Below are 22,742 nucleotides of genomic sequence, written 5' to 3'. Positions count from 1 at the left end.
ACCTGAACCAGACAGAGATGCTACAAAAAAAGAAAATTACAGACCAATATTGCTGATGAATACAGATGCGAAGATCCTCAGCAAAATCCTGGCAAATAGGATTCAATGCCTCATTAAGAAGATCATGCACTACGATCAAGTAGGTTTCATCCCAGAAATGCAAGGCTGGTTTAACATCAGTAAATCTATCAACATAATACACAACATCAACAACAAGAAAAATAGAAATCACATGATCATATCAATAGATGCAGAGAAAGCATTAGATAATTTCCAACACCTGTTCTTGATCAAACTCTCAGCAAGATGGGAATGGAAGGAACCTTTCTCAATATAGTTAAGGCCATCTACCACAAGCCAGAGGCAAATATTGTCCTCAATGGAGAAAAACTGAATACCTTTCCTCTAAATTCTGGCACAAGACAAGGCTGTCCTTTCTCACCACTCCTATTCAACGTAGCACTGGAAGTACTTGCTATAGCAATTAGGCAAGAAAAAGATATCAAGGGAATCCAGATAGGAAAGGAAGAAGTCAAGCTCTCCCTGTTTGCAGATGACATGATACTCTACCTAGAAAACCCTAAAGTCTCTACAAAAAAGCTTCTAGAAATAATAGACTCATATAGCAAGGTGGCAGGCTACAAAATTAACACACAAAAATCAATGGCCTTTCTATACACTAATAGTAATAAGGAAGATATGGACATTAAGAAAACAACCCCATTCACAATAGTGCCACACAAACTCAAATATCTTGGAATCAACTTGACTAAAAATGTGAAGGACCTATACAAAGAAAACTATAAAACTCTGCTCTAAGAAATAAGAGAGGACACGCAGAAATGGAAGCACATACCCTGCTCATGGATTGGAAGGATTAACATAATTAAAATAGCAATACTCCCCAAATCATTGTACAGATTTAATGTGATCCCTCTAAAGATACCCATGACATTCTTCAAAGAAGTGGATCAGGCACTTCTGAAATTCATTTGGTATAATAAACACCCTAGAATAGCTAAAGCAATCATTGAGAAAAAGAATATGGGAGGAATTACTTTCCCCAACTTTAAACCATACTACAATGCAATAGTTATCAAAACAGCATGGTATTGGAATAAAGACAGGCCCTCAGATCAGTGTAATAGGCTTGAATATTCAGAAAATGTATCCCAGACATACAATCAACTAATTTTTGATAAAGGAGCAAGATCTCTTAAATGAAACAAAGAAAGCCTCTTCAACAAGTGGTGTTGGCACAACTGGCTAGCCACTTGCAAAAAATTGAACTTAGACCCCCAGCTAACATGATGTACGAAGGTTAAATCCAAATGGATGAAAGACCTCAATATCAGACCGAAACCATAAGATACATAGAACAACACATAGGTAAAACACTCCAGGACATTGAGACTAAAGGCATCTTCAAAGAGGAAACTGCACTCTCCAAGCAAGTGAAAGCAGAGATTAACAGATGGGAATATATTAAACTGAGAAGCTTCTGCACCTCAAAAGAAATAGCGCCCAGGATACAAGAGCCACCCACTGAGTGGGAGAAACTATTCACCCAATACCCATCAGAGAAGGGGCTAATCTCCAAAATATACAAGGCACTGATAGAAATTTACAAGAGAAAAAACATCTAATCCCATCAAAAAATGGGGAGAAGAAATGGACAGACACTTTGACAAAGAAGAAATACAAATGACCAAAAGACACATATAAAAATGTTCCACATCACTCATCATCAGGGAGTTGCAAATCAAAAAAACTATGAGGTACCACCTCACACCCCAGAGATTGGCACATATCACAAAGAATGAGAACAAGCAGTGTTGGCAGGGATGTAGAGAGAAAGGAACTCTTATCCACTGCTGGTGGGAATGCCATCTAGTTCAACCTTTATGGAAAGCAATATGGAGATTCCTCCAAAAACTGGAAATAGAGCTCTCATATGACCCAGTTATACCACTTCTAGAAATATACCCTAGGAACACAAAAATACAATACAAAAATCCCTTCCTTACAGCTATATTCATTGCAGCACTGTTTACCATAGCAAGACTCTGGAAACAGCCAAGATACCGTTCAAGAGATGAATGGCTAAAGAAAATGTGGTACATTACACAATGGAATATTATGCAGCTGTCAGGAGAGATTAAGTCATGAAATTTTCCTATACATGAATGTACATGGAATCTATTATGCTGAGTGAAATAAGTCAGAGAGAGAGAGAGAGAAAGACGCAGAATGGTCTCACTCTCATCTATGGGTTTTAAGAAAAATGAAAGACATTCTTGCAATAATAACTTTCAGACACGAAAGGAAAAGGGCTGTAAGTAATAGCTCACCTTATGAAGCTCACCACAAACAGGGATGAGTTTACTTAGAGAAATAACTACGTTTTGAACTATCCTAATAATGAGAATATACAAAGGAAATAGAAAGCCTGTCTAGAGTACAGGCGGGGGTTGTTGGGGAGGAGGGAGATTTGGGACAGTGGTGATGGGAATGTTGCACTGGTGATGGGTGGTGTTCTTTACATGACTGAAACCCAAACACAATCATCTATGTAATAAAGTTGTTTAAAAAAAAAGACTCAATAGGGAAACCTTTTTAGACCTGAGTTTTTTGTTTGGGGAAGACTTGAGATTACTTTTCCAATTTTTTATGAGTAATTGGTCTCCTTTGATTTTTGCTTTCTCCTGATTTAGTTTTGGTAGGTCACATGATTCTAAAAATTTATTAATTTTATTGTGAACCTCCAGTTAGTGGCAAGGTTGCTCCTGGTAATTTCATATGTTCTTTTGTATTTCTAAGGGAACTGTTATAAGTTATCCCCTTTCATTTCTGAACCAATCTTTTAGCGTTTTCTCTTGTTTTTCAGTGTTTCTAACTAAGGATTTGTCAATCTTCCTATTCTTTTGAAAACTAGTTCCTGATTGCATTGACCCTTTGTATTGTTCTTTTTTTATATCATTCATTTTTTGCTCTAGCTTTTATCATTTCCTTCTTTTAATTTACTTTGGGTTTTATTTATTGTTCTTTTTCTAGCTTCTGAAGATATAGGTAAAGTTATTTATTTTACTTTCTTGTTTCCTGATATAAGTATGTATTGTTTGAACTTGCCCCTTTTCATTGTGTCCCATGGGCTCTGATAGCTTGAGGCTTCCTTATCATTTCCAGCAATCTTTTTTTCTTTCCTCATTGACCTAATATTTGTTCAAAACCATACTATTTGGTGTTTAAACATTTTCGTTTCCCCTTCTTTTCTTTTTATGGTTAATTTATATCTTCAAAGCTTTATGTAAACACCTATACTTTTTTTGTTTTTGGTCTTTTTGTATAAGACTTTTGTGAATCCCCTAAATTTAGAATCTCAGGTACTTTTTCAAAATGTAACCAAGTCTGGGGCAACCTATCTAGAAGAGAAGGAGAAAGAGGAGTAAGTGATGATGATGAGGGTTTGGTCAAAGGGATGAGTGAGATAGAATTGATTTAGTAAAGTAAAGGGTTAAGATAAGAGGAAATGATAAAAAAATATCCTTACCAATTTGACACATTTAAAATGCTATGACTATGTATGATAAAACTAAACTCTTCTAGAGCTCCTGGGAAAACATTAAATTAATACTTATTAGCTTTGTCAATTGATTATATTGTTTGTGGTCTATTTTAGGGGAGAAAATGTACATCTCCAGATTTGCTAGGCACACCTTGAATTCAGGCCTTTTTAATTCTTCACATAGAGCAAATAGAATGGAAGTAAATTATAGAACAGTTTTCCTTCCTGATTTGACTCCACTGTTACACATGCAGGACAAATGACTAAGTCAGAATGACATTGACACAACCTGATTCAATACTGTGTGCCTTTGTTTTGACACTCTATGAGTCAAACAATTGCAGTATTTTATCATATAGGAGCAGAGGGAAGAGGTACAACCAGAGGATAGGATATGAGCACCTAAAGGCATGGGCTAGAGGGATTATTTTCATCTGGGTTATTTTGTTTCACATAGTAGTTATCCTCACTGTAAAACTACCCATTTTCTTGGTAGTGTGAAGACACTGAAGGTAAAAGAAATACTTGAGCACCTACCAGTTGGCAGACACTACAGAGACTGTAGTTACAGCTGTATATTTTTTCACATTTGAGCAGTGAGTGATTTGGTACCAGAATATGAAATTTAGTATTAACTATTCTATGAGTGTCTTACATGACAGCATATTTTAACACTGCTGAAATCTCAGAGAAAGAAAAAATAAATTACTTAACCAAAATACATGAGTGCTGCTGAAATTTTCCATAGTTATATTCTTGTTTTAAACAAAACTTTAACCCTAAATCATTCCAGCCAAAACTCCTCACCCCCCTAATTGTGCCCACCAAAAGCAAACAAAGCTTTGTTAAGTTTATTATATTGAGAACATCCCTGAAATAAATCTAATTTGTCTAGTGAGGCTTCTGGTGATGTGATTTGACTTGTAAACATTAAAAACTAAGAAGATAATATCTCACTGGTAGAGTACTTGTCTTGCAGGCATGAGGCTGAAAGTTCAACACCCAATACTTCCCCACATGCAAGCATGACCCATGCAGGGTTGGTTTTTGTGAACTACAACACTACAAGAAAATTTACAATGACCAGCATTGGCAATCAAGTGTGTGCAATGCTGCACACAATGCTGTGTGACTTCTGGTCATCACAACAACCATAACAATGACATACAGAAGGAAAGGGAGAAAAATAAAAACAAACCTACTTAGCTGAATTCAAGGGATTGTAAACTAAAGCCCATGCTAGAAACTGTAAGAAGAGGAAATGACTGTGAGAAGTTAGCTGGGCTTTTTCCTGATAGTCATACACAAAGGTGTTAAAGTTGGAAGAAGAATTACAGGTCAAAATGTTAATGTCCTTGATAAATTTTAGAAATCATAAATTGAAGTGCAAAGGCGCTAACTGCCCAAGGTCATATAGCTAAGTCTGCCTGGAATTTGGTCTTGGATTTCTTCTTTATGCTAAGCCATAGCCACACCAAACACCCAAATCCCAAGACCATCTTTGCAAAACTACATTTAAACATAGCTCTTATATACTAAATGCAAATAAATGAACACTAAACCATGTGAAGGGAGATTCAAATCATGAAATTAAATGTTTGAGCGAAATGGAACTAAGTGACATGAAAATCTTAAATAAATATTAACATCCTATCATTTTTCAGGAAGTGATAATTTTTCCTTCATGTATTTCAAATAAATTGTATCAAATAAATATCTATTTAAAACAATATAAATGTACATGTATTATTATGTAAAATATTTTAGAATTCAAAACATAGTGTATATATACATACTATAGCATAAATTCCTGGCAGTGGGATTTTTCTTTTAGTTTTTTTTTGGGGGGCATACTCGGAAGAGCTCATGGGTTATTCCTAGCTCTGTACTCAGAAATCACTCCTGGCAGGCTCTGGGGACCATATGGGGTCAGCATCATGCAAAGCAAATACCCTGGACCCACTGTGCTATTGCTCTGACCCCAAGAAGTGGATTTTTTAACTATAGTACACTGATATTGCTTTGGGCTTACTACTAGTTCTGTGCTCAGGTGAGGTTTTGTGGAACGTAGGGGATGTCAGGGATTGAACATAGGTCAGTTGCACGTGAGATAAAGACCCTACCATTGTAATCTTCTTGTCTAAGCCATAATATAGATTTTATATTTGAATATTTATAATAATACTTTAAGAGAGAATCAAAATTCTTTTTATGGGGTTTTGCTTAGTTAATTAAAAGCTTGGCAACATTTGTTGAGCTCACTGGGGCTGGCACAGTGATGTTGTGGCAAGATTATCAGATGCCCCCAGGTACTGAGTGACTTTTGTTCCACGAATTTACTTGTGGAATGGCTTTCATTTTCCAGTCTATAAAACAGGGATAGCAATGACTGCTCTGCCTTCAAGAAACTCTCTAAGAATAAATGAACAGAATAAGTGAATTGCTCCAAGGGTTGATTCCTCCTAATAGGATTAGGGTAGGAGAATAAGAGACTACACTTGAAATAAGAGTACTGATATTCTCAAGATTTTCTATAGCTGTAAGATTGCTGATTCTTAGGACTCCCTTTTCACACCAGTTAGCCTTAAGCTATTTTCTTTTCCAATTCCTGGACTCAGAAGATTCTGGGAAACAACCTATTGCTGTCTCCTCTTAGCCTTCGCAGAAAGTCCTAAGAGTAATCCTCCTTGATACTCTAGAGTGAGCTACATGTCCCCAATATAGAAAATGATCATCTCAGATAGAAATGCTCAGATCAAAAGTCTGTCTCTCGGCTATAACTTTTGCTGAATATTTTCTTATACAGTGATGATCCCCCCCTTTTTATCTTCTCTTTGTGAACTGCTCAATATGGAATTTGGTGTGAAAGAATTCCTCAGTTTAATGTTTATGTTTGAGCCCTGTCATGGGTATTGTTAGACGTGTTCTTATGCCCCCATATACTCATATAACATCACGTGGCTTTATTTCTTGTTTGCTTAGGCACACTAAAATGGGAAAATAGTATACATACTAATAAGTTCTTATTTAATAGAGATGGGAAAACACAAATCTTGTAGTGAAACGGGACCTTACACCCTGAACATTGACATAAAGACCTGGCACAGGCCTCAGAAGAATGGGCATTCTCCATTCGCCCTGATCTAGAGAAGACATCTACAAAACATCCAAGGTTGTCTATAACATCACCTGGAGGCAATCCTCTACCAGGGAAGACCCTACAGCTGCTCTGACATCGATCTACTCAAAAGAGACTTCCTTAACACTGAGAAGACTTAACAAGAACCTAACAAGAACTTAGCAAGAACCTGCTTACTGGAATGGGCTTGGTGTATTGCCCCTTAATTGTGAGGTGAAACTAGAGGATACTCCACACCAGCCTGACTTCAATGTAGGATGTGCAGATTCCAGGATCTTTAATACAGAAAACTGATGCCAACAATAGGACTGCATGAAAAATAAAACTGTATTGGCACTACAGACAATGACTTGGATTGAATAAACTAGTTTGCCTGGAGCCTAGAGTTGGTCTTATGCCAGGAAACTTCAGGGGTAGTGGTCTCCTTGTATTTAGACCAAGGCTATTCCTTTCTATGACCCCCATATTTTGGTGGGCCTATGCAAACAATATTTGCCACTCTAACACTGTTTTTACTGTGCCCTTTTGACTAACCCTTAAAAAAAAAACCTCTTAAACTTTTGATGTTAACTTAAACTAATATGTATGTGCATGAATATATAAAAATACTATGCCTTCAAAGTTAAGGAGTCACATAAATCTCATGGCTTTAGGTTGCTTTGTGTACTGCTAAGAAATGTTATAATGTACTACAATCTGGGGACTTGTGGACAAAGTAATTGTACATGGGTTCTGCCTTATTTTTCTTAATGTTTTTTTTTACTGTAAGTTCAATATTTAGGGGTCAGCAAGGGGATTTCTTCTGAGAACTCTGTTTATGGGTGATTGTCCTTTCACCCTTTCACTGTAACTTTACCTTGTCCTCTTTGCATCATTGTTCTCATAATTAAAAATTAAAAATTAAAAAAAGTCTGTCTCTAGGCAATTCTTAATTAAAGTCATATTTTTTATTTTGAGTTATATAGCTTTGTTAATTTATAAATATCTTAATTCAACTACCATGTAGCTCCCCAATTTTTAATTGGAAAAGGATAGGATTATTGAGTAGCTATCATTGCAAGATTAGATGCTTTTATCTAGATGTTTCCATTTAAAATAACAACAACAATTCTATGTTATATTCTCCCCATTTTTGCAATGATAAGAAAAACAAAGTTCTCAGCTAAATTCTTCAGAGGTTTTGAAATTAGACAAGCCTGGATTAAGATCTGACTCTGCCATTTATGGTCTAATTTATAAAGGTTATTTTGTTCCAGAAAACAAAGCAAACCCCCCACCCCCAAAGGCTAGAGTGATAACACAGCAGATAGAGTGCCTGCCTTGCACGTGGCCAACATGGGTTTGATTCCCAGAATATCTTAAGATATCCTGAGCCCTGCCAAGAGTGATCCTGACTGCAGAACAAGGAGTAATAATACCTGAGCACAGCTGGGTGTGGCCTCCAAATAAAAAAAAGCAAAAGGCTACTTAGCCCCTCTGAACCTTGGCCTTCTCATGTTATTATCATTCTAATTATAGTTGTCAGACAAAGAAAATGTAATAGATGTGGAAATTATAATGTAGTAAGTATTTAATAAGTACTAACTATTGATAATATAATTCTCTATGTTTGGGGCCTGAGCATAGAACCTCAAATAGTTTATATATATATATATATATATAATCTTGGATCTGGTTTCTACATTGAAATAGTTTTTGTTTCCTGGTGTATTGACTATCTCTAAAAAATTCTATGGTCTTCATGTTTTAGAAAAACATAAAATTTGTTTTGTTTTGTTTTGGGACCACACCCAGAAATTCACAGGGCTTAATCCTGGCTCTGTCGTAAGGGATCATGCCTGGCCGTGCTCTGATAGCCATATAGAGTGCCCAGATCAAACTCAAACGTGTGCAAGGCAAGCACCTGTCTGCTGTACTATCTAACCCTGACAACAATGTAATTAAAGAATGAATGAAATGAGGTAAATAATAAATTCTTTTTTCCCAAATTCCCTGAAAGTTGTCTTTCAGGGTTGAAATGGAGTCTTTGACCAACCAAGTCTCTGAGTATATGGGTTGCTTAATTATGAAGAAAGTCACCCAGTTGTGCTTATCATATAACCTATATAAAGAAGCATTACTGTAAGCTTAGAAAAAGCTTTGTCAGAATCAATGCTTGCAGTTCTACTTTTCTATGATATTAACAATAGAGAAATCTGAGAAAAAAGAACAGAAATAAGGTGAGATTGTCATGGTTTAGTCTTAATGAATAAACTCCTTATCAATGATCACTATTTTGTTACTGTATATTATTTATAAACCACACTCTAGAATTTTATTTGGAATATGAATGAGGCTCACTAGTTTATATATAAATCTCCCCTTTACTCCTTTGGGGAACTAGAAACATTTTCTAGCCCCTAGAAACCACTTTTATTCCCAGCAGCACTTATATAACCTTCCGCATTTCAGAACAGAAATTGTATTGAATGCAATTTTGAATTAGTTTAAAATGGGTGAGGACTTTGCTATATTTTTGTGTTGTGGGTCTTAATTTTCTCTTAATAATTCTAGCTTCACAGCTGATTTTCAATCTCTGTGGGAGAGATTATGTAAGTAGAGCAGAAAATGAAGTGACTCTTTGGTTATATTATCATTTGTTAAGGTTATATTGTCTGAAATGTAGCACGACTATTCCTTCTCTAATACTTTTATGCTTACAAAAATTAAAAATAAAAATATCTTTGTTGACTTTATTGCTTTCATATGGCCTCAACTTCTTTTGGGCCTTTAAAAAGTCATCCTCCTCCCCCCTTTTCTTTATTATGTCCATGACTCTGTTTATTATCATTTGTATTTTTTAATTCATGAGAGAACCTTCTGAGTCATAAGAACTACAAGTCCTGCTTCTAAATCCAACACTCCTTGTAGTTCTCTGGGATCTGTCTAGTCACATAAGCGACCTAGTTATGCTGTTTATTTTTTTTTCTTTCAAGCAAGAACGTCATTTGTGATAATGCTTGAGAAACTTTTTCTGAGTATTTTCTTTTACTTTTAGGCAGCAAATATATTTTTTACTCAATTGTTAATTATGTTAAAGTAATACAATTTTAGAGTCTGCATTCATGTTTCAATATTAGCTGGGCATTATTATTTTTTATTCTTTCAAAATCTTCCCTTCTGTTATTTTGTGGTGGTGGTAAGTGGGCATATTTAGCAGTGCTTAAAGTTTACTCTTAAAAAAAAAAAAAGCTTACTCTTGACTCATGCTCAGAGACCGCAGGGGCAGTGCTTGGGAGACCATATGGGCTAAGGGATTAATCTGGGGTAGAGAGTGTTCAAGGAAAGTACCTTAATCCATGTTTTAGCTCTCTGACCCCAAGATATCCACTTCTGAAGCTCTGATTATTATCCTTTTTTGCTAACTTTAAAGCTATATTTTCCCCAAAGTTAGTAATGATTCCTTTTCTTTCTTGTTGTCAAATCAGAGTCCAAAATAGACTTCTAGATTCTTTTCTCTGCATTCTAAGGAAATTAGTATCAAGAGCCAAGAATATATCACTCATTCTGCTGTATAGTGAGTTGAATTTATTTCCTTAGGTTTCTATCTCCTTTGAGGCTGTGAATGTGATCTTGTTTGGAAATAGAACCTTTGCAAATATAACCAAATTAAGAGAAGGACTTTGGCATGGTAACAGATGGAGGAATTTAAATTCTATATGACCAGTGTCCCTAAAAGAAGAGGAAAATTAGGACACAGAGAGGAAAAATACAGGGAGAATACCATGTGAAGATGGAGGAAGGAATTGGAGAGACGCTTCTATGAGTTAAGTAAGGCAAGAACTAGGCAAGCATTAAGAACGAGGACGCAACAAAAAGTATTTTTCCTTAGAGCCTCTAGCTGGAATATGAGTCTGCCAATATCTTTGATTCCAATTTATCAGTTGTCAAACTGTGTGACAATACATTTCTTTTGAGTATTGAAGCTACTTAATTTGGGATAATATGCTCTTAAGACACTAATACATGCTGATTTTAGTTTTGATGCATGTATTGCTAGCATAGAAAGTGTCAAGAACAAAAATCTTGCGGTTAGAAGGTCTTGCTCAAGGCTCAAACTTTTGCTTAGGAGTTGAATATTTAGGGTTTAACTTCTATCAAATGATGACAACACATTCTTCATCTGATAGGATTACTGTCACAGAGTAAGAAGTAAAAGTAAATGTGAGGAAACACATTATAAATTATAAATCCTCAACAAATGCTAGTCAGCATTTTTGAAAAGCAAATTTCCTTCATCTGTCTGGGTATCTTGACACATCCCTTATAGATACAACTTCCATTTCTGGATTTGTCCTCTCTCAAATTCTACTCTCTGACTTTGAATATCCATAGATTACACATCCCCCTTCCTTCTACTCTCCCTCCCTTCCCCTCCTTCCCTTCTTTCCTTCCTTCTTTCATCCCTCCTCCCTATTTTTCCTCCTCCCACCTTCCTTCCTCCTTCCTCCTTTCTTTTCTTTCTTTCTTTCTTTCTTTCTTTCTTTCTTTTCTTTCTTTCTTTCTTTCTTTCTTTCTTTTTTTTTCTTTCTTTCTTTCTTTCTTTCTTTCTTTCTTTCTTTCTTCTTTCTTTCTTTCTTTCTTTCTTTCTTTCTTTCTTTCTTTCTTTCTTTCTTTCTTTCTTTTCTTCTTTCTTTCTTCTTCTTTCTTTCTTTCTTTTCTTTCTTCTTCTTCTTCTTCTTCCTTCCTTCCTTCCTTCCTTCCTTCCTTCCTTCCTTCCTTCCTTCCTTTCCTTTCCTTCTTCTCTTTCCTTTTTTTCTCTCTTTTAGGGACATCCAGTGATACTCAGAGGAATACTCTTGGTTCTTCACTCAGAAAATTACTCCTGGCAATGCTCTGAAGACCATATGGGATGCTCGGGGATTGGTAGTTTGCAAGGCAGACACTCTACTGCTCTATTGCTCTAGTTCCTCTTTATTTTATTTAATTCAAGATGTATCTAGAATACAATAAAAGGCTGGATGTTCCTGTTTAAAAGGACTATGTTTTATTGAAAAGATAGAATAGGAAAACGATGTTAAAATATAGGAATGCAAATATTTTGACAGTTTTTCTATCCTATTCTGCAAAGAAATATTATCTATTAATATAAACTCTTTAATTGTGTACCAGGATTGCATTTTATCTCTATTTTTTATGATGCCATGACAGTATTTATCACTCATTATCTAAGCATCTTAAAAATTATATGTGAAATATATGTACATTCTAGAGATTCCCTCCTAATCTAATTTATCTCCTGAAAACCATAGAATTTATCTATCATAGAATCTTTGTCATTCATTGTATGTAGTATGGTTTAATTTCTGTTTTTTCATCCCCTGATAGTTAAACTTCTCCTCACTCCTATTCTAGGTTAGCATTTCCTCCCATCCTCCCTAGTGGAGTTGAATGAAGCATTCTTGAAATTTCCCATAAAAATCTTTAGTAAAAGTTGAAAGATTTCTATCTTTAATTTTCTTTGGGTTGAGCTTTCACTATTTTTCTTCATACAATTGAAGCTAACATGTCATTTTGTGATTAAAATATAAAAATAAAAACATCAAGTCATAAAGAAAAAGACAAATACCAGATGATATTACCCATCAATGGAACATAGAGAAAACAAACTCTTAAACTTTGACTGCAGAGCTGAGTTTACAGGCAGGGAAGAGAAAGAAGATAAGAATTTAGGTGGTCCAGTGCATTGTGATGGGAGATAGTGCTAGTTTAGTGGTGAGGGTGGTATGATAGCATACATTTAGAAGAGGTAAGAAATTGTACCTCTAGAACTTACAGTCTTGGTAACCAATAAGACCTCAATTTTTAAAATCCACACAAAACATATTTATGCACATAATCCTCTTTAACAAAAACCTAAGTTTGACTTTTATCTCACAACACAAGAAGATTTGAAGTCAAGCATAATATTTCCTCTTTCCTTTAAGTGTATGAGATATTGTCACATGAAAAAGGGACAGCATTCATTTTACATAAATATTACAGGCAGAGTGAATGATGATTCTTGTGCAAATGACTCATTGAATGAGGGTTCTCAGAAGAAAACTGTAGAGAAACAATGAAGAAGGTTAGAACTAAGGTAAAATTTGGACAAAGAGGAGGATTCAGCTAATGTTCAGTTTCAACTTGACATCACAGGGCATTCTGGAACAAAATTGCACCCATTTTTCAGATAAGGCAGGTGAATCTTTTGTGTCTCATTATCAGTCAGACATGAACTATATGTCCATGAGTATATGAGTATGGATTTGATGGAAAGCATTTCTAGGCAAGGCATTTCTGCTGAAGGCAATCCTCAGATGAAGGGAGAGATGTCTTAGAACTCACCCTCAAAAAAGTTGCAGGATGGGGCCTACATAGCATCCACTACAAGAAGACAGCATGTTATTCTAGAACAGAAAAGAAATAAGGAATCAGAACATGTAGTTAATATACGGTTAGAAAACTTAGTTTTGCTATTGACAATATCCCAGGGCAGCAATAGGTTTTCCCCAGTAGAAGTTCTATTCCTGATGCTGATGCAGAAAACCATGTTGGTTCCAAAGAAGCCTAAGTCAATTTATTGTGACAGATGTTTAAAGTGAAAGCCCCTCAATTTTACCATTTTAATATACTTATGCAAAAAAAAATTATACCTATGCAAAAAGAAACAATGCCACATGATACTACTGGTAATTATGGGAGTAAAAATAATCTAAACAATACCTATAACTGGTTCTAACATGAGCTCAGAACCCAAGAGAAATTTATTTACTAGAATTTCCTACTAAAAAATCCAAAAAGGGGGTATGGGGAAAACTACATCTGCATAAGGAAATATTAATAAGAATTATACCTATTAAGTTCTAAGTATTGGAGTGTTCTGCCTCTGTTTTCCTCAATGAACTTTATGAATTCAGGTCTAATCTCAAGGTCTTTAATCCACTTTGAATTGACTTTTGTGTAAGGTCTGAAATGCATGATTATCCAATTGTTCCAATATCATTTGTCAAGAGACTGTCTTTGTTCCATTTCAAATTCTTGGCTTCTTTGTCAAAGATTAGTTGACTATATACTTAGGGGGTTGTCACTGAATATTCTATTCTGACCCATTGGTCTGAGAAGCTGTCTTTGTTTCAATACCATGCTGTTTTGATCATTATGGTTTTGTAATAGAGCTTCAAATTTGGTAATTAGATGCTTCCAAGTTTCTTGTTTTTCAATATGGATTTGGCTATCCTAGGACTTTTATGGTTCCCCATGAACTTTATAATTGATTATTCTAAGTCCTTTAATAATGTTGTCTGAATTTGAATAGGGATTGTATTGAATCTATATAGTAGTTTAGCAAAGATGGTCATTTTTATGATATTAGTACTTCCAATCCATGAACATGGACTGTTATTCCATTCCTTTAAATCTTCAATTTATATCTGAAGTGTTTTTAAGTTTTTGTGATATAGGTCTCTCACATCTCTTGTTGGGTTGATTCCTAGGTACGTGATAGTTGTGGATACTATTTTAAATGGAATGGACTTTTTATTGGTTTATCCTCTAAGTCGTTATTTCTGAAAAGGAATGCAACTGTTTTTTGTTTTTTTTTTTGTATTGACTTTGTAGCCAGCCAGTTTGATGTATTGGTTTATTCTGTCTAGGAAATTTTCTGTGGACTCCTTAGGGTCATCAATGTATATGATCATGTCATCTGCAAATAGTTTGATGTTCTCTTTTCTGATTTGGATTTTTTGGATTTTCTTTCCTTGTCTAATGCTATTGGTAGGACTTCTAATACTATATTGAATAAGAGTGGAGACAGTGAGCATCCTTACCTACTGTCTGATCTTGGTGGGATTTTTTATAGATATCTGTTACTATCTTGAGAAATGTTCCTTCCACACCTATTTTGCTGAGGGTTTTTTTTAATCATGAATGGGCTTTGGATTTTAACAAATGTTTTCTGCATCAATTAAAATGCTCGGGTGGTTTTCTTATTCTTCCTTTAGTGATGTGGTGTATGATGTTGATTGATTTGCATATATTGAACCATCCTTGGATCCCTGAGATGAAACCGATTTGATGTATAATGTTTTTGATGTTTTGTTGGATTCTGTTTGCTAAGATTTTGTTGAGGATTTTCGCATCATAATCATCAGTGAGATTGGTCTAGTTTTATTGGTGGTATCTTTGTCAGCTTTGGGAATGAGTGTAATATTAGTGTCATAGAAATTAGGGAGGATTTCCATCTTTACAATATTTTCGAAGAGTCTAAAATCAATGGTAATAACTCCTCTGAATGTTTGATAATACTCATCCATAAACCCATCTGGTCCTGGAGTTTTATTCTTGGGGAGTTTCTTAATTACTATTTCAATTTCCTTACTAGTTATTGGCTTATTAGACTTTCTATTTCCTCTTCATTCAGTATTGGGAGATGATATATTTTTTTTTTCAGAAATCTGTCCATTTCTTCTATGTTCTCTAGCTTAACTGGGTATAATAGTTCATAATAAGTTCTCATGCTATCTTGGATTTTTTTGGATTCTATTGTGATCTCTCCCCCTTTTATAACTGATCTGACTTGAGTACTTTCCCTTTTTTTACCTGTGAGTCTTGCCAGTGGTTTGTTTATCTTGTTTTTTCTCACCCCCTACCAAAACCAACTCCTAATTCTCACCAATGCTTTGGATTATTTTCCTCCTTTCTATATTGTTGATTTCTGCTCTGGTTTTTTATTTTATTTTATTTTATTTTATTTTTCTAGGTTTGCTCATAAACCTTGAGAAACATATGGATGGAAACATGATAGTAGTGAAAGATTTCAATACACCATTATCACCACTACAGAGAACACTAGCAGAGTTATAAAACTCCAAAATTAGAAACTATAAGAACTAGGGCTAATGGATCTATACAAGGCATTTCATCCTCAAGAAGCTGAATACACATTTTTCTCACATGCACATTGAACATTCTTTAGATTAGACCACATTTTAAGTCTATCTTATAATAAACCTAACAAATATAAGGATTATATCAGACCACGATGCCACAGAGATCAAGATTGATTATAAAAAAGATGTGAAAATTATTTTTTATTAATATCTTTATTTAAACATCTTGATTACAAATATAATTGTGATTAGGTTTCAGTCATGTAAAGAACACTTCCCTTTACCAGTTGCAACATTCTCACCACCAATGTCCCAAATCTCCCCTCCTTCCCACCCAACCCCCACCTGTACTCTTGGACAGGCTTTCCAGTTCCTTCATTCATTCACATGGTTATGGTAGTTCTCAGTGTAGTTATTTATATAACTGCACTCACCACTCTGTGTGGTGAGCTTCTTGAAGTGAGCTGGAAGTTCCAGCCTTCCTCTCATTGTCTCTGAGGATTGTTGCAAAAGTGACTGTTATTTTTCTTAAAACCCATAGATGAGTGAGACTATTCTGCATATATCTCTCTCCCTCTGAATTATTTCACTCAGCATGATAGATTCCATGTACATCCATGTATAGGAAAATTTCATGACTTCATCTATCCTGACGACTGCATAATATTCCATTGTGTATATGTACCACAGTTTCTTTTTTTTTTTTTTTTTTTTTTAATTTTTTTTTTATTTAAACACCTTGATTACATACATGATTGTGTTTGGGTTTCAGTCATAAAAGGAACACCACCCATCACCAGTGCAACATTCCCATCACCCAAGTCCCAAATCACCCTCCTCCCCACCCAACCCCCGCCTGTACCCTAAACAGGCTCTACATTTCCCTCATACATTCTCAATATTAGGACAGTTCAAAATGTAGTTATTTCTCTAACTAAACTCATCACTCTTTGTGGTGAGCTTCCTGAGGTGAGCTGGAACTTCCAGCTCTTTTCTCTTTTATGTCTGAAAATTATTATTACAAAGGGGGTGTCTTTCATTTTTCTTAAAACCCATAGATGAGTGAGACCATTCTTGCGTTTTTCTCTCTCTCTCTGACTTATTTCACTCAGCATAATAGATTCCATGTACATCCATGTATAGGAAAATTTCATGACTTCATCTCATCCTGACAGCTGCATAATATTCCATTGTGTATATGTACCACAGTTTCTTTAGCCATTCATCTGTTGAAGGGCATCTTGGTTGTTTCCAGAGTCTTGCTATGGTAAATAGAGCTTCAATGAATATAGGTGTAAGGAAGGGGTTTTTGTATTGTATTTTTGTGTTCCTAGGGTATATTCCTAGGAGTAGGTATAGCTGGATCGTATGGAGCTCGATTTCCAGTTTTTGGAGGAATCTCCATATCGCTTTCCATAAAGGTTGAACTAGACAGCATTCCCACCAGCAGTGGAATAAGAGTTCCTTTCTCTCCACATCCCCCGCCAACACCTGTTTATTCTCATTCTTTGTGATGTGTGCCATTCTCTGGGGTGTGAGGTGGTATCTCATCGTTGTTTTGATTTGCATCTCCCTGATGATTAGTGATGTGGAACATTTTTTCATGTTTCTTTTGGCCATGCGTATTTCTTCTTTGTCAAAGTGTCTGTTCATTTCTTCTCCCCATTTTTTGATGGGGTTAGATGTTTTTTTCTTGTAAAGTTCTGTCAGTGCCTTGTATATTTTGGAGATTAGCCCCTTATCTGATGGGTATTGGGTGAATAGTTTCTCCCACTCAGTGGGTGGCTCTTGTATCCTGGGCACTATTTCCTTTGAGGTGCAGAAGCTTCTCAGCTTAATATATTCCCATCTGTTAATCTCTGCTTTCACTTGCTTGGAGAGTGCAGTTTCCTCCTTGAAGATGCCTGTAATGTCCTGTAGTGTTTTGCCTATGTGCTGTTCTATATATCTTATGGTTTTGGGGCTGATATCGAGGTCTTTAATCCATTTGGATTTTACCTTTGTACATGATGTTAGCTGGGGGTCTAAGTTTAATTTTTTGCAAGTGGCTATCCAATTGTGCCAACACCACTTGTTGAAGAGGCTTTCCCTGCTCCATTTAGGATTTCCTGCTCCTTTATCAAAAATTAGATGGTTGTATCTCTGGGGAACATTTTCTGAGTATTCAAGCCTATTCCACTGATCTGAGGACCTATCCTTATTCCAATACCATGCTGTTTTGATAACTGTTGCTTTGTAGTACAGTTTAAAGTTGGGAAAAGTAATTCCTCCCATATTCTTTTTCCCAATGATTGCTTTAGCTATTCGAGGGTGTTTATTGTTCCAAATGAATTTCAAAAGTGTCTGATCCACTTCTTTGAAGAATGTCATGGGTATCTTAGAGGGATGGCATTAAATCTGTATAATGCCTTGGGGAGTATTGACATTTTGATGATGTTAATCCTGCCAATCCATGAGCAGGGTATGTGTTTCCATTTCCGTGTGTCCTCTCTTATTTCTTGGAGCAGAGTTTTATAGTTTTCTTTGTATAGGTCCTTCACATATTTAGTCAAGTTGATTCCAAGATATTTGAGTTTGTGTGGTACTATTGTGAATGGGGTTGTTTTCTTAATGTCCATTTCTTCTTTATTACTGTTGGTGTATAGAAAGGCCATTGATTTTTGTGTGTTAATTTTGTAGCCTGCCACCTTGCTATATGAGTCTATTGTTTCTAGAAGCTTTTTGATAGAGTCTTTAGGGTTTTCTAAGTAGAGTATCATGTCATCTGCAAACAGTGAGAGCTTGACTTCTTCCTTTCCTATCTGGATTCCCTTGATATCCTTTTCTTGCCTAATCGCTATAGCAAGTACTTCCAGTGCTATGTTGAATAGGAGTGGTGAGAGAGGACAGCCTTGTCTTGTGCCAGAATTTAGAGGGAAGGCTTTCAGTTTTTCTCCATTGAGGATAATATTTGCCACTGGCTTGTGGTAGATGGCCTTCACTATATTGAGAAAGGTTCCCTCCATTCCCATCTTGCTGAGAGTTTTTGATCAAGAATGGGTGTTGGACCTTATCAAATGCTTTCTCTGCATCTATTGATATGATCATGTGGTTTTTATTTTTCTTGTTATTGATGTTGTGTATTATGTTGATAGATTTACGGATGTTAAACCAGCCTTGCATTCCTGGGATGAAACCTACTTGATCGTAGTGGATGATCTTCTTAACGAGGCATTGAATCCTATTTGCCAGGATTTTGTTGAGGATCTTTGCATCTGCATTCATCAGTGATATTGGTCTGTAATTTTCTTTTTTGGTAGCGTCTCTGTCTGGTTTAGGTATCAAGGTGATGTTGGCTTCATAAAAGCTATTTGGAAGTGTTTCTGTTTGTTCAATTTCATGAAAGAGTCTTGCCAAGATTGGCAGTAGTTCCTCTTGGAAAGTTTGATAGAATTCATTAGTGAATCCATCTGGACCTGGGCTTTTGTTTTTCGGCAGACATTTGATTACTGTTTTAATTTCATCAATGGTGATGGGGGTGTTTAGATATGCTACATCCTCTTCCTTCAACCGTGGAAGATTATAAGAGTCCAAGAATTTATCCATTTCTTCCAGGTTCTCATTTTTAGTGGCGTAGAGTTTTTCAAAGTAGTTTCTGATTACCCTTTGAATCTCTGTCATATCAGTAGTGATCTCTCCTTTTTCATTCCTGATACGAGTTATCAAGTTTCTCTCTCTCTCTTTCTTTGTTAGGTTTGCCAGTGGTCTATCAATCTTGTTTATTTTTTCAAAGAACCAACTTCTGCTTTCGTTGATCTTTCGGATTGTTTTTTGAGTTTCCACTTCGTTGATTTCTGCTCTCAGCTTTGTTATTTCCTTCTGTCTTCCTGTTCTTGGGTCCTTTTGTTGAGCATTTTCTAGTTCTATTAGCTGTGTCATTAAGCTACTCAGGTAAGCTCCTTCTTCCTTCCTGATGTGTGCTTGCAAAGCTATAAATTTTCCTCTCAGTACTGCTTTTGCTGTGTCCCATAAGTTCTGAGAGTTTGTGTCTTTATTGTCATTTTTTTCCAGGAACCTTTTTATTTCCTCCTTGATTTCATCTCGGACCCACTGGTTATTGAGCATGAGGCTGTTTAACTTCCAGGTGTTAAAGTGTTTCTTCTGAGTCCCTTTGGAGTTCACAAATAATTTCAGAGCCTTGTGGTCAGCGAAGGTAAGTCTGCAAAATTTCTATCCTCTTGATCTTATGGAGGTATGTTTTATGTGCCAGCATGTAGTCTATCCTGGAGAATGTCCCATGTACATTGGAGAAGAATGTGTATCCAGGTTTCTGGGGATGGAGTGTCCTATATATATCCACTAGGCCTCTTTCTTCCATTTCTCTCCTCAGGTCTAGTATATTCTTGTTGGGTTTCAGTCTGGTTGACCTGTCCAGTGTTGACAAAGCCGTGTTTAGGTCCCCCACAATTATTGTGTTGTTGTTGATATTATTTTTCAGATTTGTCAGCAGTTGTATTAAATATTTTGCTGGCCCCTCATTCGGTGCATATATGTTTAGGAGAGTGAATTCTTCCTGCTCTACGTACCCCTTGATTAATATAAAATGTCCGTCTTTGTCCCTTACAACCTTCCTGAGTATAAAGTTTGCATTATCTGATATTAGTATGGCCACTCCAGCTTTTTTATGGGTGTTGTTTGCTTGGATAACTTTTCTCCAGCCTTTTATTTTGAGTCTATGTTTGTTCTGACTATTCAGGTGCGTTTCTTGTAGGCAGCAGAAGGTTGGATTGAGTTTTTTGATCCATTTAGCCACTCTGTGTCTCTTAACTGGTGCATTTAGTCCATTGACGTTGAGAGAAAGAATTGTCCTGGGATTTAACGCCATCTTTATTTCAAAATTTGGTGTGTCTTTTGGGTAGTCTTGTCTTAGATTAGGTCTTTCAGTTTTTCTCTTAAGACTGGTTTTGTGTCTGTGAAGTTTCTGAGCTGTTTTTTGTCTGTGAAACCATGTATTCTTCCATCAAACCGGAAAGTGAGTTTTGCTGGGTATAGTATTCTGGGTGAAGCATTCATTTCATTCAGTCTTGTCACAATATCCCACCACTGCTTTCTGGCATTGAGCGTTTCTGGTGACAGGTCTGCTGTAAATCTCAGGGAAGCTTGCTTGAACATGATTTCCCCTTTTGATCTTGCTGTTTTCAGAATTCTGTCTCTATCTGTGGGATTTGTCATTGTGACTAGGATGTGTCTTGGGGTGGTTTTTCTGGGGTCTCTTTTGGTTGGTACTCTTCGGGCATGCAGGATTTGATCACATATATTCTTTAGCTCTGGAAGTTTCTCTTTAATGATGTTCTTGACCATTGATTCTTCCTGGAAATTTTCTTCCTGGGTCTCTGGGACTCCAATGATTCTTAAGTTGTTTCTGTTGATCTTATCATAGACTTCTATTTTCGTCTGTTCCCATTCTTTGACTAATTTTTCCATTGTCTGCTCATTTGCTTTAAGTTTTTTGTCCAATCTCTCCTGCTGTATGGAATTGTTATGTATCTCATCTTCCACAGCACCAAGTCTATTCTCAGCTTCTGATACCCTGTCCCAGAGCTTATCCATTTTGTCATTCACTTCGTTTACTGAGTTTTTCAGGCCTGTTAGTTGACATGTTATTTCAGTTTGGAGTTTTGTCATTTCTGCCTTCATATTTTCTTGGTTCTTATTAGTGTTCTGTTCAACTCGATCCATGGTTTCTTGGAGTCTGTTGAGCACCTTCCATATTGCTAGTCTAAAGTCCTTATCTGAGAGGTTGATTAGTTGTTCAGTCATTATCTGGTCCTCAGAATTGTCATCTTCATTCTCTATGTCTGATGCTGGCCTGCGCTGTTTCCCCATTGTCACATTTGTATTGTGGGTTTTTCTACGTGTTGTAGTGGTATTCATTGTCTATATGATGTAGGCAGCACACTCCTCTGGCTCCTCCCTTTCTGGATGGGCTGACTTGCCTCTAAGGGAGGGGAGTCCTCCGTGGATGAAGCCTCACACTGGGTCAAATCTTAGGCCCGAGCATGTAACAGAGAAGACAGTCCAGAGAGAAATGTTTGCTTCTGTGATATAGCGCCGTTCTTAGTGTGATTTTTCCTTCTTGTTGCAATGGAGTTCTTTCCTTAGAAAGAGTGCACGGCCGCGTAGCGAAGCGGAGCGGCCGTGCTCCTCTGAGCCTCTTTTTGCCCCACTCGCAAGAGTTTCACGCAAGAGGACAGTAGACAGACATAGACAGGTCACACTCACAGTCTTTCACAGCTGAGCCCCACTGGGCCGGTGTACTTTCGCGGATATACCACAGTTTCTTTAGCCATTCGTCTGTTGAAGGGCATCTTGGTTGTTTCCAGAGTCTGGCTATTGTAAATAACGCTGGAATAAATATAGGTGTGAGGAAGGGGTTTTTGTATTGTATTCTTGTGTTCTTAGGGTATATCCCTAGGAGTGGAATAGCTGGGTCGAATGGAAGCTGAATTTCCAATTTTTGAAGGAATCTCCATATCGCTTTCCATAGAGGTTGGACTAGATGGCATTCCCACCAGGAGTGGGTAAGAGTTCCTTTCTCTCCACATCCCCACCAGCACTGATTGTTCTCATTATTTGTGATGTGTGCCAATCTCTGTGGTGTGAGGTGGTATCTCATCGTTGTGTTGATTTGCATCTCCCTGATGATTAGTGATGAGGAGCATTTTTTCATGTGCCTTTTGGCCATTTGTATTTTTTTTTATCAAAGTGTCTGTTCATTTCTTCTCCCCATTTTTTGATGAGATTAGATGAGTTTTTTTTTTTTCTTGTAAAGTTCTGTCAGTGCCCTGTATATTTTGGATATTAGCCCCTTATTTGATGGGTATTGGGTAAACAATTTCTCCCACATGGTGGGTGGCTCTTGTATTCTGGGCACTGTTTTTTTTTTTTTTGAGGTAGATAAGCTTCTCAACTTAATGTATTCCCATCTGTTTATCTCTGCTTCCACTTGTTTGGAGAGGTTTCCTCCCTGAAGATGCCTTTAGTCTCAATATCATGGAGTGTTATACCTACGTGTTGTTCTATATATCTTATGGTATCAGGTCTGATATCAAGGTCTTTAATCCATTTGGATTTAACCTTCGTACATGAT

Source organism: Suncus etruscus, chromosome 1, assembly GCF_024139225.1.
Source record: "Suncus etruscus isolate mSunEtr1 chromosome 1, mSunEtr1.pri.cur, whole genome shotgun sequence".
Taxonomy (NCBI): Eukaryota; Metazoa; Chordata; class Mammalia; order Eulipotyphla; family Soricidae; genus Suncus; species Suncus etruscus.
The sequence above is the reverse complement of the archived record's forward strand: the minus strand, read 5'-3'. Positions refer to the sequence as shown.